This window comes from Leopardus geoffroyi, chromosome B1 (assembly GCF_018350155.1).
Source record: "Leopardus geoffroyi isolate Oge1 chromosome B1, O.geoffroyi_Oge1_pat1.0, whole genome shotgun sequence".
NCBI lineage: Eukaryota > Metazoa > Chordata > Mammalia > Carnivora > Felidae > Leopardus > Leopardus geoffroyi.
Window position 1 is genome coordinate 192,277,232 of NC_059327.1, and position 18,183 is coordinate 192,295,414.

Below are 18,183 nucleotides of genomic sequence, written 5' to 3' on the forward strand. Positions count from 1 at the left end.
TTTGGTAATTGTATATTTAACTATTTGAGGAGTCTTTTCTCGTTCTTGACACTATACTTTGTAGGGGTCAAGGACAGGCCACTCCAAGTTGGACCACGTTGGCATGAAGAGTATTTTGAGCTGAAGGCAATCTAGACCCAGTGGGCTCAAGAGAAACTCTTGTCCCTCCCTTAACTAATAGCAGATTCTAACCTGGGGGTCTTTCCCAGAATAAGAGTAATTAGCAGAGGTAAATTTTATCTGAGTAACCCATCTGTATGATAGGGCAAACATCTAATTACCAAACATCTGCCTTTTTTTTTATTTTTTATTTTTTTAATTTATATCCAAATTAGCATATACTGCAACAATGATTTCAGGAGTAGATTCCTTAGTGCCCCTTACCCATTTAGCCCATTCCCCCTCCCACAATCCCTCCAGTAACCCTCTGTTTGTTCTCCGTATTTAAGAGTCTCTTCTGTTTTGTCCCCTTCCCTGTTTTTATATTATTTTTGTTTCCCTTCCCTTATGTTCATCTGTTTTGTCTCTTAAAGTCCTCATCTGAGCAAAGCCATATGATTTCTGTCTTTCTGTGACTAATTTCACTTAGCATAATAACCTCCAGTTCCATGCATGTAGTTGCAAATGGCAAGATTTCATACTTTTTGATTGCTGAGTAATACTCCATTATACATACATAACATACATATATATATACATGTACATATGTGTGTGTGTGTGTGTGTATATATATATGCGTACCCACACCACATCTTCTTTATTCATCCATTGAGGGACATTTGGGCTCTTTCCATCCTTTGGCTATTGTTGACAGTGCTGCTATAAACATGGGGGTGCATGTGCCCCTTCAAAATGGCGCACCTGTAGCCCTTGGATGAATACCTAGTAGGGCAATTGCTGGGTTGTAGGGTAGTTCTATTAATTTTTTAATGAATCTCCATACTGTTTTCCAGAGTGGCTGCAACAGTTTGCATTCCCACCAACAATGCAAAAGAGATCCTCTTTCTCCACATCCTTGCCAACATTTGTTGCCTGAGTTGTAAATGTTAGCCGTTCTGACAGGTGTGAGGTGGTATCTCATTGTGGTTTTGATTTGTATTTCCCTGATGAGGAGTGGTGTTGAACATCTTTTCATGTGCCTGTTGGCCATCTGGATGTCTTCTTTGGAGTAGTGTCTGTTCATGTCTTTTGCCCATTTCTTCACTGGATTATTAGTTTTTTGGGTGTTGAGTTTGATAAGTTCTTTATAGATGTTGGATACTAACCCTTTATCTGATATGTCGTTTACAGATATCTTCTCCCGTTCCGTCAATTGCCTTTTAGTTTTGCTGATTGTTTCCTTTGCTGCGCAGAAGCTTTTTATTTTGATGAGGTCCTGGTAGTTCATGTTTGCTTTTGTTTCCCTTGCCTCCAGAGATGTGTTGAGTAAGGAGTTGCTGCAGCCAAGATCAAAGAGGTTTTTGCCTGCTTTCTCCTCAAGGATTTTGATGGCTTCCTGTCTTACATTTAGGTCTTTCATCCATTTTGAGTTTATTTTTTGTATGGTGTAATAAAGTGGTCCAGGTTCATTCTTTTTTTTTTTTTTTTTTTAATTAAAAAAAATTTTTTTTAGCGTTTGTTTATTATTGAGAGGTGGAGAGACACAGCATGGGGGGGGGGGTGGGGTGTAGAGAGAGGGGGAGACACAGAATCCAAAGTAGGCTCCAGGCTCTGAGCTGTCAGCACAGAGCCCGACGCGGGGCTTGAACTCACAAACTGCGAGATTATGACCTGAGCCGCAGTCGGTTGCTTAACCGACTGAGCCACCCAGGCGCCCCTGGTTCATTCTTCTGCATGTTGCTGTCCAGTTTTCCCAGCACCAGTTACTGAAGAGACTGTCTTTTTTCCATTGGATATTCTTTCCTCTTTTGTCAATGATTAGTTGGCCATACGTTTGTGGGTCCATTTCTGGTTCTCTATTTTGTTCCATTGATCTGAGTGTCTGTTTTTGTGCCAGTACCATACTGTCTTGACAATTACAGCTTTGTAGCACAGCTTGAAGTCCACGATTGTTATGCCTCCTGCTTTGGTTTTCATTTTCAAGATTGCTTTGGCTATTCGGGGTCTTTTCTGGTTCCATACAAATGTTAGGATTATTTGTTCTAGCTCTGTGAAGAATGCTGGTGTTATTTTGATAGGGATTGCATTGAATATGTAGATTGCTTTGGGTAGTATCGACATTGTAACAATATTTGTTCTTCCTATCCAGGTGCATGGAATATTTTTCCATTTTTTTGTGTCTCCTTTGATTTCTTTCATAAGCTTTCTATAGTTTCCAGTGTATAGATTTTTCACCTCTTTGGTTAGATTTATTCCTAAGTATTTGATGGTTTTTGGTGCAATTGTCAATGGGATCGATTCCTTGATTTCTCTTTCTGTTGCTTCATTGTTGGTGTATAGGAATGCAACCGATTTCTGTGCATGAATTTTATATCCGGCAACTTTGCTGAATTCATGAATCAGTTCTAGTAGTTTTTTGGTAGAATCTTTTGGGTTTTCCATATAGAGTATCATGTCATCTGCGAAGAGTGAAAGTTTGACCTCCTGGTCGATTTGGATGCCTTTTATTTCTTTGTGTTGTCTGATTGCAGGGGCTAAGACTTCCAATACTATGTTGAATAACAGTGGCGAGAGTGGACATCCCTGTCTTGTTCCTGACTTTAGGGGGAAAACTCTCAGTTTTTTCCCATTGAGGATGATATTAGCGTTAGGTCGTTCGTATATGACTTTTATGATCTCGAGGTATGCTCCTTCTACCCCTACTTTCTTGAGGGTTTTTTTAAAAAAAAATTTTTTTTTTTCAACGTTTATTTATTTTTGGGACAGAGAGAGACAGAGCATGAACGGGGGAGGGGCAGAGAGAGAGGGAGACACAGAATCGGAAACAGGCTCCAGGCTCTGAGCCATCAGCCCAGAGCCTGATGCGGGGCTCGAACTCACGGACCGCGAGATCGTGACCTGGCTGAAGTCGGACGCTTAACCGACTGCGCCACCCAGGCGCCCCAGCTGCGAGCGTTTTTTATCAAGAAAGGATGCTGTAGCGGGGCGCCTGGGTGGCTCAGTTGGTTGAGTGTTCAACTTCGGCTCAGGTCATGATCTCACAGCTTGTGAGTTCGAGCCCTGCGTTGGGCTCTGTGCTGACAGCTCAGAGCCTGGAGCCTGTTTCAGATTCCGTGTCTCCCTCTCTCTGTCCCTCCCCCATTCACACTCTGTCTCTCTCAAGAAAGGATGCTGTATTTTGTCAAATGCTTTCTCTGCATCTGTTGAGAGGATCATATGGTTTTTGTCCTTTCTTTTATTGATGTGATGAATCACGTTAATTGTTTTGCGGATATTGAACCAGCCCTGCATCCCAGGTATAAATCCCACTTGGTCATGGTGAATAATTTTTTTAATGTATTGTTGGATCCGGTTGGCTAATATCTTGTTGAGGATTTTTGCATCCATGTTCATTAGGGAAATTGATCTATAGTTCTCCTTTTTAGTGGGGTCTCTGGTTTTGGAATCAAGATAATGCTGGCTTCATAGAAAGAGTTTGGAAGTTTTCCTTCCATTTCTATTTTTTGGAACAGCTTCAAGAGAATAGGTATTAACTCTTCCTGAAATATTTGGTAGAATTCCCCTGGAAAGCCATCTGGCCCTGGACTGGACTCTTGTTTTTTGGGAGATTTTTGATTAGTAATTCGATTTCTTTACTTGTTATAGGTCTGTTCAAATTTTCTATTTTTTCCTGTTTCAGTTTTGGTAGTGTACATGTTTCTAGGAATTTGCCCCATTTCTTCCAGATTGCCCATTTTATTGTCGTATAATTGCTTATAATATTCTCTTATTATTGTTTTTATTTCTTCTGTGTTGGTTGTGATCTCTTCTCTTTCATTCTTGATTTTATTTATTTGGGGCCTTTTTTCTTTTTCTTTTTCCTTTTCCTTTTCCTTTTCCTTTTCTTCTTTTTCACCAAAGTGGCTAGTGGTTTATCAATTTTGTTAATTCTTTCAAAGAACCAGCTTCTGGTTTCATTTATCTGTTCTGTTTTTTTGGTTTCGATAGCATTGATTTCTGCTCTAATCTTTATTATTTCCTGTCTTCTGCTGGTTTTGGGTTTTATTTGGTGTTCTTTTTCCAGTTCTTGAAGGTGTAAGGTTAGGTTGTGTATTTGAGATCTTTCTTCCTTCTTTAGGAAGGCCTGGATTGCTATATACTTTCCTCTTATGACGGCCTTTGCTGCGTCCCAGAAGTTTTGGGTTGTGGTGTTATCATTTTCATTAGCTTCCATGAACTTTTTAAGTCTTTCTTTAACTTCTTGGTTAGATCATTCATTCTTTAGTAGGATGTTATTTAGTCTCCAAGTATTTGTTACCTTTCCAAATTTTTTCTTGTGGTTGATTTTGAGTTTCATAGTGTTGTGGTCTGAAAATATGCACAGTATGATCTCGATCTTTTTGTACTTGTTGAGGGCTGATTTGTGTCCCAGTATGTGGTCTGTTCTGGAGAATGTTCAATGTGCACTGGAGAAGAATGTCTATTCCTCTGCTTTAGGATGAAATATTCTTAATATATCTGCTAAGTCCATCTAGTCCAGTGTGTCATTCAAAGCCATTGTTTCCTTGTTGATTTTTTTGAATAGATGATCTGTTCATTGTTGTAAGTGGGGTGTTGAAGTCCCCTACTATTATGGTATTATTATCAATGAATTTCTTTATGTTTGTGATTAATTGATTTATGTATTTGGGTGTTTCCACATTTGGCACATAAATGTTTACAATTGTTAGATCTTGGTGGATAGACCCCTTGACTATGATATAATGCCCTTCTGCATCTCTTGATACAGTCTTTATTTTAAAGTCTAGATTGTCTGATATAAGTATGGCTACTTCAGCTTTCTTTTGTTGACCATTAGCATGATAGATGGTTCTCCATCCCCTTACTTTCAATCTGAAGGTGTCTTTAGGTCTAAAGTGGGTCTCTTGTAAGCAACATATAGATGGATCTTATTTTCTTATCCATTCTGTTACCTTATGTCTTTTGATTGGAGCATTGAGTCCATCGACGTTTAGAGTGAGTACTGAAAGATATGAATTTATTGCCATTATGTTGCTTGTAGAGTTGGAGTTTCTGGTGGTGTTCTCTGGTCCTTTCTAGTCTTTGTTGCCTTTGGATGTATGTATGTATGTATGTATTTATTTATTTTCATCTTTTGTCTCTTAAGAGGGTCCCCCTTAAAATTTCTTGCAGGGCTGGGTTAGTAGTCACAAACTCCTTTAATTTTTGTTTGTCTGGGAAACTTTTTATCTCTCCTTCTATTCTGAATGACAGCCTTGCTGGATAAAGAATTCTTGGCTACATATTTTTCTGATTCAGCACATTGAATATATCCTGCCACTCCTTTTTGGCCTGCCACGTTTCTGTAGATAGGTTTGCTGCAAACCTGATCTGTCTTCCCTTGTAGGAATAAAAGGACTTTTTTTCCCTTGCTGCTTTCATGATTCTCTCTTGAGTATTTTGTGAATTTGACTATGATATGCCTTGTTGATGGTCGGTTTTTGTTGAATCTAATGGGAGTCCTCTGTGCTTCCTGGATTTTCATGTTTGTGTGTTTCCCCAGATTAGGAAAGTTTTCTGCTATGATTTGCTCACATATCCCTTCTACCCCTATTTCTCTCTCTTCCTCTTCTGGGACCCCTATGATTCTGATGTTGTTCTCTTTAATGAGTCACTGATTTCTTTAATTTTTAAATCATGCTCTTTTGCCTTCATCTCCGTCTTTTTGTCTGCTTCATTATTCTCTGTAAGTTTGCCTTCTGTATCGCTGATTCCCTGTTCTGCCTCATCCATCCTAGCCACCGTGGCATCCTTTCGAGATTGCAGGCCTGTTATAACATTTATTATTTCATCCTGACTAGCTTTTACTTCTTTTATCTCTGCAGAAAGGTGTTCTAATCTATTTTTAACTCCAGTTAGTATTCTTATTATCGTGATTCTAAATTCTAGGTCAGACATCTTGCTTGTATCTGTGTTGGTTAAGTTCCTGGCTGTTGATTCTTCCTGCTCTTTCTTTTGGGGTGAATTCCTTCGTTTTATCATTTTGAAGGGAGAAAAGGAATTAACTAGGTAAAAAAAATTAAAATTAAGAAAATGTTAAAATTAAAAAAAATATTAAAATTAAAAAATTAAAAACACACACACAGAAAGAATTGAATAAATGATGCTGGATCCTAGGTGTGTTTTGGTCTTGGTGTTGAAACGGACTTTATAGATTAGAGAAAAAAAAAATCATTTGAAAATTTGAAAAGATGATCACACTGAAGTAGAATAAAATGAAATGATGGAAGTAAAATAGAATTTGAAAAAATTTACACAAAGGTAAAAAGCACAGTAGAAAAATTAAAAATATTTTTAATAAAAATTGAAAATAAAGATCAATTTTTTCTTTCTGTATTCAAGAAAAAGAAAAGAAAAAAGAAAAAAGAAATTGCGTAGATGCACTGGCGAACAGGTTGAAATACGAGTGAAATTACTTCATCTTTCCCTAGAAATCAAACTATGAAATGCTTTATAGTCCATAAACTAAGCAGATGAAGAGACCTGTGTTCCTGAAGAGCCAGGTTGGCCCAGTTGGGCGGGACTTGGTGTAACGGCTCCGTTCTCCACTAGATGGCACTGCTTAGCTTACTGGGGTGGGTCATTGTGGTGCTTGTAGGTGTGTATGCACATGCGCGGGAGCGGGGAAAATGGCGTCACCCACGTACCCAGTCTCTAGTATCAGAACTCTGTTCTCTCCGATCAGCAATCGTGTACCCATCCTTTGTTTTCGTCTTCTGTCTGCTCCCCTCTTTTACATGGTCAGTGACCAAGCCCCAGGTAGCACCTCCCTCCTGAGTTTTATCTCAAATGTGGCTGTTTTTCCCGACCCCTTATCTGAGGGACTGCGCTTTCACCGGCTCCGCCCCTCTGTGGGAGGGTCTCACTGAGCAATGGCCGGGTGTCCGCCGCAGCCAGGAATATTCTCAGGACCGTGCTGCTGCCGATGCCCAGGGACTGCGGCTGGGTGCCAGCCCGCCCCAGAAAAAGTTCACGTGATTGTGTAGCAGCAGTGCTTCAGGGATTATGGAAAATCAAAACTCCTCTGGCACCAGGCTTCACCCTTAACAACCTTGTTCCAGCACCAGCTAATACGGCTGTTCTCCTGGGTCCACTGGGGCCTTGCCTTTGTGGAAGCCACACAGCCTCTACCAGGTGTCCTCCCAGCAGGGGAACCAGCTCTCCCCGTGTGGCTTGAAGAGCCCCGGACTCCACTCTGCTTCTGGGGATTCTCCCTTCCCACCAGAGCGACACCAGGTATCGAGCTGTGGAGTTTCAGACTCTGCCCTCCCGCTGTTTATAGTCTTCACGGAATTTAAACCTCTCCTTTCTCCTCCCTTTTTAGTTCAGTCCCTGTGGCTGTTCCACTTTTCCACTTTCTCTCCAGCTGATTTTGGGGGGGTGCTTTTCCCGTCTTTCTCCCCATTGTCTCTGTCTTCTCTTTGCACGCAAAAGTGTTCCCTGCTCTCCGCATCTTCCCTCTCCCCAGGTTCACCTCTCTTGCACCGCGTACCTGCTGAATTCTGTGGTTCAGGTTGTGAAGATTGTTGTGTTAATCCTCAGATCAGTTTTCTAGGTGTGCAGGATGGTTTAGTGTTGGTCTGGTTGTATTTCATGGACACGAGACACACATAAACTTCCATGCTATTCCACCATCTTGGCTCCTCTCTGCTCTTTTTTTTTCTTTTTTTAAAGACTTATTTTATTTTATTTCATTTTAGAGTGTGCAAGCGGGAGAGAGGGGCAGAAGGTGGGAGAGAGAGAATCTTGAGCAGGCTCCACACTTAGTGTAGAGCCTGATGAAGGGTTTGATCCTGCAACCCTGGGATCATGACCTGAGCTGAAATCAAGAGTCTGACGCTTAACTGACTGAGCCTCTTAGGCACCCCATTGAAGGACCTTTGAAGGGGACAGGATATTCTTGATCCCCAGACAACTTTAAGATGATATTATCCAAGTTCCACAGGAAAGAAGATGGGGGCTCAGAAAAGTAGGACTGATTTGTTCAAAGTCACCCAGTGTTAGGGTCTTCACGTTTGTGTCCTCTCCCTCTCCTCCCCAAATTCATATGTTGAAATCCTGATGCCCAATGTGAAGGTATTAGAAGGTGGGCCTTTGGAGGCTGAGCCCTTAAGTACGGGATTAGTGCCGTTTTAAGCACTGAGACACAAGTCTGTGACCTGGAAGAGGGCCCTTACCTGACCACGTCAGCACCCTGATCTCGGATTTCCAGGCTCCAGAACTGTGAGCCATAAGTTTTTGTTTTTCATCTGTTTACAACACGCACGGCACGCGGTATTGCGTGTCCATTTTCCTGGTAATACCTAGACAGACAGTCTCTGTTCTTCAGGTGAAGAAACAGTCCTGCAAGTTAAGTGACTCTTGGATGGTAGAGTTCGTTTCATTCCACTTGGCAGCCAGACCTTAGGACTGATTATTTAGGCGTGTTTCTTTTTCTTTCCTTAGTGATGTGCAAGGAGATAAGAAGGAACAAGGGGTTGAGGAAGAGGGGATATTTTCTCTCATTCTTTAGCTAATCATTCAACAAGGAATTTTTTTTTTTCCTTTTCAAATTTTTATTTAAATTCTAGTTAGTTAACATACAGGGCAATATTGGTTTCAGGAGTAGAATTCGTTGATTCGTCACTTACATACAACATCCAGTGCTCATCACAAGTGTCCTCCTTAGTGCCCATCACCCGTTTGGCCCACCCCCCACTCATCTCCCTCCATCAGCACTCTGTTCTGTATCATTAAGAGTCTCTTGTGGTTTCCCTAGCTCTCTCTTTTTCCTTCTCCCATGTGTTTATCTTCAACAAGTAATTTCTGAGAACCTATTATGTAATAGGCTCTGATCTGTGATACATGTGAAATAAGTAGACAAAGACCTTTGCTCTCACAGTTTCTTCTATACATTGAACAGTGTACTAGACTCTGAAACATACGACCTGTGGGACAAAAGAACAAGGTGAGGGGGTAGAGGCGTGTTAGGGAGGGAGGGGGTTGCAGTTTCAGATAGGGTGGTGTTATGGACTGAATGTGTGTGTCCCCAAATGCCTGTGTTGAAGTCCTAACCCCCAATGTGGCTGTAATTGGAGATGGGCTCTAAACAAGTAATCAAAGTTAAATGAGAGAAGAAACTCTCAGGGGGAATCACTGATCTGGGGGAGCCCAGCTCCCATATGATCAGTGTCCTTGTGAGAAGAGACACCAGAGAGCTCTCTCTGGGCACATGCTTTGAGGAAAGGCCGGAAGAATTCCTCTGCCCTATGGTCCTTCTAGAGCTGAACTTAGAATCAAATTGACATGAGACATTAACAAGAGAAAGTAAAATTTAAGGGGTGTAAATATGGGGAATCCACACAGGCAGGAAATTCTGAAGATAATGAAGCAACATAGAGCTCATAGGAGCTAAGGAGAGGGGGAAGGTCTGAGGATACAAAGGGAAGAAGCTCATTAGCAGGGAGGTGAAAGATGTTTGGAAAAACAAGGTTACCCTATTATGCAGGTAAGTTCCTTAGGTAAAGGGGAGTCTGTTAATAGCTCTGTTACAGGCTTTCCTTTCTAATGTAAATGCAGGCAATTGTAGGGGAGGCAGAGTTTTTCCTGCATCTTCTGGGTTTTAATTACTTCCAAGTCAAAATAATCTTTATGCTAAAGTGGCCCATCTTGGGGCAGCCTGCCCTATGCTCTACAGTTGATATAGGAAGAATGTGGCTGTCTGCAAAAGAGGAAGAGTCCTCAGCAGAAACCTAATTAGCTGGCACCTTGTTCTTGGACTTCAAGCCTCCAGAAAGTAAACTGTTGATTAGCCTACCCAGTCAGTGGTACCCAGCCAGAGCTGACTAAGGCAGACAGTGAGTGAGGACCTCGTGTTAGGAGCATTTGAGCAAATCTTTTTAAAAAAATTTTCAAAATGTTTGTTTATTTTTTTTAAATGTTTGTTTTTTATTTATTTTTCAGAGAGAGAAAGAGCAGGGGAGAGACAGAGAGGGAGAGAATTCCAAGCAGCCTCTGTGCTCTCAGCACATAGCCTGACATGGGGCTCAAACTCACGAACCGTGAGATCATGATCTGAGCTGAAATCAAGAGTTGGATGCTTAACTGACTGAGCCACCCATGTGCCCCAAATATTTATTTATATTTGAGAGAGAGTGTATGAGTGGGGGAGATTGGGGGGGGGGGCGGCGAGGATCCAAAGTGGGCTCTGTGTTGACAGCAGAGAGCTTGATGTGGGGGGTCAAACTCACAAAATGTGAGATCATGACCTAAGCTGAAGTCTGATGGATGCTCAACTAACTGAGCCACTCAGATGCCCCTGAGCAAATCTTAAAGGAGGTGCAGAAGTTAGCCACTCCTTCTTTAGGTGTGTTTCCTGCTTCTTAGAAGTAAGAGTGTCTTAGGTGAATGGAACAGGCAGTGCAAAGGCCCCGAGGCAGGAGTGTATGAGGCATGGCTGAGGAAGTTTTGGTGGCGGAGTCGAGTGGTAGGAAGCGTGAAGAGCAGCCGTAGATGAGACCAGAGACATGATCATGTGGGGCACAGATTCCCAAACTTTCTAGGTTCGTGGTGTCCTTACTGTCTTAGGGACAGTATCTGTCAGATATTGCCATGTTAACCTAGAAAATGGAAACTATCTTGTGGTGCCCCTGTGAATGCAATGTGCTGTCCTGGGGTGCCTTGGTGGGCAGTTTGAAAATGGCAAATGTAGGGTGGTCCATTTTAAGGACTTTGGCTTTGACTTTTTGCAGCCATTGCTAGGATTTTGAGCAAAGGAGTGATACGATGTGTTTTAAAAGGTTGCTCTGACTGTTGTGTTGAGTATATACTGAGGCTATTGTAACAATCCAGGCAAGGAGGCAGTGGTATGGTAAGAAGCAAGTTAAATAATAGCATATATTACTTATGCTGTTAATTATTTATGCTATTATTATTTATTATGCATATATTTATTATATATAACATTTAGTTAACAGCATTATTTTATTTATGTATATTTTTAAAGTTTACTTTTAGAGAGAGCAAGCACGAGTGGGGGAGGGGCAGAGGGAGAGGGAGAGAGTATCCCAAGCAGGGTCCACGCAGTTAGCACAGAGCCCGACATGGGGCTCGATCCCACGAACTGTGAGATCATGATCTGAGCTAAAACCAAGAGTTGGAAGCTTAACTGACTGAGCCACCCTGGTGCCCCAATAACATATATTTTAAAGGTAGAGTTAACAGGCTGATTTAATGTGAGGGTGAGACAGAGAGGAGTCAGTGATGATTCCCATAGTCATTGATGTGAGTGGAAGGGAAGATTGGGTTGTTTATCAATATGGTAGAGAAGGCTGTGGATACAGCAAGCTATGGTGGGGTATCAGGAATGTCATTTGGACAAACAGATTTGCTCTATTAATGTCCCAGTGCAGATATTCAGTGGGCAGATGTATTTTGAGTTGAGTTCAAGAGGGAGAGAGAGCTGGAGGTTGTGGGCATAGAGTTGGCATTTGAAATTGTGAGAAGAGATAGATAAGATCACCAAGGGCATGTCAGTCACAATCTAGGAGCTAAAAATTACAGTGATGTGAACAGGGCAAATTTAAGGTAAAGAATTCATGAATAACAAAGGATTAAGTATAAAGGGCTAAAGAGAACTCTGAACCTTGGACTAGGGGAGGACAAATTTGGAAGGCAGACCCCTCCCCAAGGCTGGCATCTGGACCTCCTTGGAGAAGGTTTGGTAGTGGCTCATTGGGTGGCATAGAAATTTGCTGGGTTTCCTGGGGCCAGTGCTGGTCTCTGATCACTGAGGAAGCAGGAAATACCCCACCAAGGTACAGGTAGACTGAGGCCAGGAAGCACCCCCACTGGGTCACCTTTGAGATTCACTGGGGATTCTGACCATTGAGAGCTGCCGAAACTCATGGATGGAAGCCATCCATGGGAGTGTTGCTGGATGTCCCTTGCATGCACATGGTGGTCATGAGGCAGAAGCAATATGGAAACAAACCAGAACCAGGAAGAGAAACCCCTTCCTCTTGGTAGTGTCTCTCCAGCACTCTCTACTGGCAAACTTAACATCATGTTAGCCCTGCGGGAGAAATGCTTACAAGGCTCATCCTTATTAGAGCAGAATAGGCAATAAAATAGGACTTTGGAGCAGAGAGGCATCACACGGTAACTGGCTATTATGGACTGGTGTTTGTGTCTCCCCCATGCCCAATTCATATGTTGAGGTTCTACCCCTGCCAGTGTGATGATGTTAGGAGGTGGGGCCTTTGGCAGATAATCACCAGGAGATAAGGTCATCAGAGTGGAGCCCGCAGGATTAGTTCCCTTGTGAGAGTCATGAAAAAGCTTACTTCTTGGCTCTGCTCTCTGCCATGTGAAAATACAATGAGAAGTCAGTGTTCTGCAGTCCAGAAGAAGGTTCTCACCAAATCCCGAATATACCAGCACCTTGATCTCAGACTTCCAGCCTCTACAACTGTTAAATACATTTCTGTTGTTTATTAGCCACTCAGTCTGTGCTAGTTTGATCCAGCAGCCTGAATGGACTGACACTAGCAATACATTAAACGTGTTGCAGAGAAGACCAAGGACCAAGTGTTCTAAAACTGAGAGATTGGGAAGAACAGGCAATCAACCGGGGACATTGAGAAGGAACAACCAACAAGGTAGGAGGAAAACTAAGAATGCGGTGTCCCTAGGAGTAAAGGGAAGAAAGCATGTTGAGAAGTCAGGTAAGGTGAAGGACTTCGCTGTGGGCGGCCACTGCTAATGCTGCCGGGCAGTTTCAGGACAGCAGTGTGGGGTGAGAGAGCAGGGGAGGAGAGGAACTGGTGTACAGACAGCTTTAACTCAGTGTAGAATACTTTGTTGGAGTCTTCTAAACTTTGTCCCTGAACAGAATCTGAAAAAATCTAGCAGGCTTTTGGATCTGCTTTATTCTCAGAGATACACTCTGTTGCTGAAATCCTTTCCCAGGGAACTGATCTGACCTATAAAATCTTCAGTGTGACTTCTTGAATTTTCAGGTTCCCTTAACCTGAGCTGGCTGAAGAATGCTTGCTCCTTGTGCTCATTTCCTGACACGCTCTTGCCCGAAGCTTCTGCTCTCTCCAGATGGGCTCTCAGCAGCTTGGAGGTCAGCCCATACATTGCCAGGGTGTACAAAGTCTGGCAATCGTCAGAGCTGCATGTCACTGGGCTGCAGAGCACTGGGAAGGAGCCCATTGTGGTCTGCTCCATTACATAGATGAGGATTTTTCTTGGAAACTTTCAGCTGGAGTGTGACCCACACCCGGAAACTATAGAGTAATGGTTAAGTATAAGGAATCTGAGTCAGAATGACTGCATTTGAACACGGTGCTTCCACTTACTTGCTGGAGAACCTCCGGGAGATCCCTTAATCTCTCTGTCTCAATCAAATGAGAAATGGAAGCATAATGGCAATGATCTCCAAGGATTAAGGAGGTGAATTCATGCAAAGGGACTGGGCATAGAAGTGCTCAGAAAGTATTAAAGAAATCAGTCTCTTTGGGCACCTGGGTGGCTCAGTCGATTAAGCATCTGACTTCAGCTCGAGTCTTGGCCTCACACTTCATGAGTTCAAGCCCCACATTGGGCTCTGTGCTGATAGCACAGAGCCTACTTAGGGTTCCGTCTCCCTCTGCCTCTCTCCCACTCTCGTGTTCTCTGTCTCTCTCTCTTTCAACAGTAAATAAACATTGAAAAAAATAAATTAGTCTCTATGTTGAACCATGATGGGAAAACAATAATGTTGTTATTCTTTAAGAGCGCATCATTCAGTAGTGCAATCAGCCATTTGTTAAACACTTTTTCAGGGCCAGGTTGAAAACGTGCAGTTAATTGGCAAATATTTACTGACCTAATATTTGCAAAATGCTGTGCATATTACCAAGGTGCATGAGATCTGCCCTCAGAGGCATTTAAAGTCGTTTTGGGAGAGAAACTGGAGCACAAAGAGCTATCCTTTGTTTCCTGTGTGCCAGGAACTTGGAATGTGTTTTCATTTGATTTTTGCAGTAACCCTTGGTTTTGGTGCCTTGGTCTACATGCTTCCCCCAGATACACCTGCATGGCTTTCTGCCCAGAGAGAGCAGCCCTACGTAGCTTGTGGTCCCTGCAGTTCTGGAGCCAGCCCCCATTGCCCCTGCTGCTGCTACCCCTTGTCCGCACCGCCTGGCAGAGATGCCATCCTGCACACTGACCAGTGGGACCCCCAAGGGCTAGGCTTCCCCAGTGGCCACGTGGAAAGGCCTGGTGATGTGCTCCGAAGGGAACAAGTTACCATCCTGTTGGAGTGGGGAGGAGCCTGGAGGGAGCCTCCTACTCCCTTGGATGGACTTTTCTGAGATGCAGTAATTCATTCGGCCCCTCTGAAGACTCTTGCAAGACTGAGAGACCAGCTGCACTTGTTAGCAAGCTGCGATCAGTCCAGGAATGCACTGCCTAGAATGTGTTCTTTTTCTTTTCCTGCCTTTCTCCCTTTACTTCTCATTCCTGCTTCCTGAGATTGCATCGACCCCAAAAGAAGGTGTTAGCACATAAGCTTTTTTCTTTTTTTTTTTTTTTAATTTAAAAAAAAAATTTTTTTTTTTCAACGTTTATTTATTTTTGGGACAGAGAGAGACAGAGCATGAATGGGGGAGGGGCAGAGAGAGAGGGAGACACAGAATCGGAAACAGGCTCCAGGCTCTGAGCCATCAGCCCAGAGCCCGACGTGGGGCTCGAACTCACGGACCGCAAGATCGTGACCTGAGCTGAAGTCAGACGCTTAACCGACTGCGCCACCCAGGCGCCCCCATAAGCTTTTTTCTTTAGGGAGCTACCACTATTATGGGATTTCTTTCTCCCCTTCCCTCCCCTCCCTTCCCCTCCCCTCCCTTCCCCTTCCCTCCCCTCCCTTCCCCTCCCCTCCCTTCCTCTTCCCTCCCCTCCCTTCCTCTTCCCTCCCCTCCCTTCCTCTTCCCTCCCCTCCCTTCCTCTTCCCTCCCCTCCCCTCCTGTCTTCTTCAGTATACAGATTTACTGAGCTATAACTCACATACCCTACAATTTACCCATTTAAAGCGTGCAACTCAATGGCTTTTAGTATATTTGTAGAGTTGCACAACATCACCGTGATCAACGCTAGAACATTTTCATTATGCCAAAAAGAAAACCCACACCCCTTAGTCATTGCCCTGAAAATTGTTCATCTCCCACAGCCTTAGATAAGCACTAGTATGCTTCCTGTCTCTATCAATTTTTTTTTCCTGGACACTTCATATAAATGAAGTCGTACAATGTGTGGTCTTTTGTGACAGGCTTATGTTCACTTAGCTTGTTTTCAGGATTGATCCATGTTGTAGCATGCATCAGTATTTCATTTTTTATTACCAAATTTCCATTGTATGGATATGTCACATTTATCCATTCATCGATTGATAGACACTTGAGTTGTTTTCTACTTTTTGCCTATTGTGAATTATGCTACTGTGAATATTTGTGTACCAGTTTTTGTGTGAATATGTTTTTATTGCTCTTGAGTATATGGCTAGGTATAAAACTGCTGGGTCTCATATGGTAACTCTATATTTAACTGTTTAGGAATTGCTTGATTATTTTCCGAAATGGCTGTACCATTGACATTCCCACCAGCAGGCTATGATGATTCCATTTGGCCGTTTGCATAGCTTCTTTGATGAAATGTCTGCTCAGATCCTTTGCCCATTTTTAATTTGTGTTATTCGTTTTTATTGTTGAGTTCTGATAGTTCTTTATATATTCCAGTACAAGTTCTTTATCAGGTATATGACTTGTAAAAATGTTCTCACATTCTATGTTTTTTCACTTTATCAGTGGTATCCTTTGCAGTACAAAGTTTCTTTTTTTTAAATATTTTTTTGATGCTTATTTATTTTTGAGAGAAAGAAAGAGCACTAGTGGGGGAGGGGCAGAGAGAGAGAGACAAAGAATGTGAAGCAGGCTCCAGGCTCTGAGCTGTCAGCAGAGAGCCCGATGTGGGGCTTGAACCCACAAACTGTGAGATCATGACCTGAATCGAAGTCGGACGCTTAACCGACTGAGCCACCCAAGCACCCCTGGAGCACAAAGTATCTAATTTTGGTGCTGTCCAGTCAGCACATAAGCTTTTGCATCCCACCATTTTTTAGGGAATCTCGACCAAGACCCCAAACGAGGTAGGTGATAGTCCCATTTTACTTGTGAGGAATCTAACGGTCACGAGAGATGAAGTAATTTCCCCAAACCACATAGAGAGAAACCATGTAGAGGGAAGCCAGGATTTGTACTGAAGTCTGTGGGATGGCTCAGTAGATGGACGGGGTGGGGCATACTAATTGCTGATGGAATTTTCACCTTGACATTGTGCTCCCAGAGTTTGCTGCTGATAATAAGTGCCATGCATGGACCATCTGCTTTGTGCCTGGTGTTTTCACGCACCTTCTTGGCTCTTCTTCCTCAAGAAGCCTTGAAGAGTCCATACCTTCATCCTCCAGAATAAGACTAATTTTTGTGGGAACACATCTTCTCCCTTCTTGAGGTTCCCACTTGCTCCTTGTCACAGGAGGAGGAGGAAGGACATACTTGGTTGTGGAGACTGGCATAAAGACTGGCTGTACTGCATGGGCCAGGCGCTGGGTTACTGCATGGGCCTTGGGCAGTGTGGGTCTCCCACTGCCCCGCCCTCTCCTTTGCCCCCGAAGAACTAATTTATAACACCACCTGCCCTTGGTCTCCTTTTGTCTGTTCTTGATTGGTGGGGAACATAGTGGAGAGGAGGGATGAAGGTTAGGTTCCCCTTAACCCCCGAAGTATTTTTCCATTTTGCATCCTCAGTGTTCAGGAAATGTTTGAATGAGTAGACGAAACACAGGCTTGGAGATGTTCACTCACTCGCGTGCTCCTTGTAAGCGATGGAGCCATGTGTCTATAGCTCCTCACCTGGTTATTTATAGGATACTCTGGTTGGGGAAGTCAGACTGTCCTTTCTTCCTCCTGCAGCCAGGGTTTTTAAACCACCTCATTTCTGCCATCTGCCAGTCTGTCCGCCTCTCCTCTCCCTGTTGTTTCTCCCAGGCTGCTGGGTGGTGGACTGAAGTGCACCTCGTTTCCGTACTTGGCCCTGACACATAGTAGTGGTGGACCACGCACATTGGGTGGGTAACTGGCCTCTTTTCTAAGATCCATTCCTTGCCTTTCTCTGTCCTGCTGTGCACAGCAGGGAACTGCATTTCCCAGGCTCCTTTGACAGCCAGCTTCCTGTAGGTTTTGGCAGTGAGGGCGCTGGTGGCTGACTGGAGGGCAGAGGAAGGGAGAAACCACAGTATCCCTGTGCCCCCCTCCCTGAGTCAGGTGGCATCTCTGGGGGCAATAACATCTTTGGCCATGGCTGTGTCTCCTCCATAGCCCCAGCGCCTCCCTTTGTGGAGCCAACCCCTGGGGTTCTGCCGTCTGACTCTCAGCCCTGGGGTGGCGGGTGTTGCTAATCTTTGGGTCACCTCATCATCCCCTGTTTAGATTCTGGTTTTTCTATCTCCCATATGGCCCATTCTCTTTATTAGATCCCTACCGTTTGACTAGTTTCTCTTGGCTGGCTGGTGTTCTTTACCTGTAAATGGGAACAATAAGGTCTGCCGTAAGAAATAGCTGTTCCCGGATCGCTCAGTTGGTTAAGAGTTGTACTTCCGCTCAGGTCATGATCTCGTGGCTCGAAAGTTCGGGCTCTGCGTGGGGCTCTGTGCTGACAGGCTCACAGTCTGGAGCCTGCTTCACATTCTGTGTCTCCCTCTCTCTCTGCCCCTCTGTTGCTCACACTCTGTCTCTCTCAAAAATAAACAAACATTAAAAAAAAAAAAGGAAAAGGAGTAGAGTAGCTGTGGATATTCAGTGAGATAATGCATACTTATTATTCATTTGCATTGTTGTACTTTAGGAGAAAATGACGGGCCTATCCTGGGAAAGAGTACGTTTTGACTTGTGCATCTTGAATTCGCCCCTAATCCACTTGTCTAGGAAGGTGGTTAGCTATGTCACCACCTACCCTCCTGGACACCCG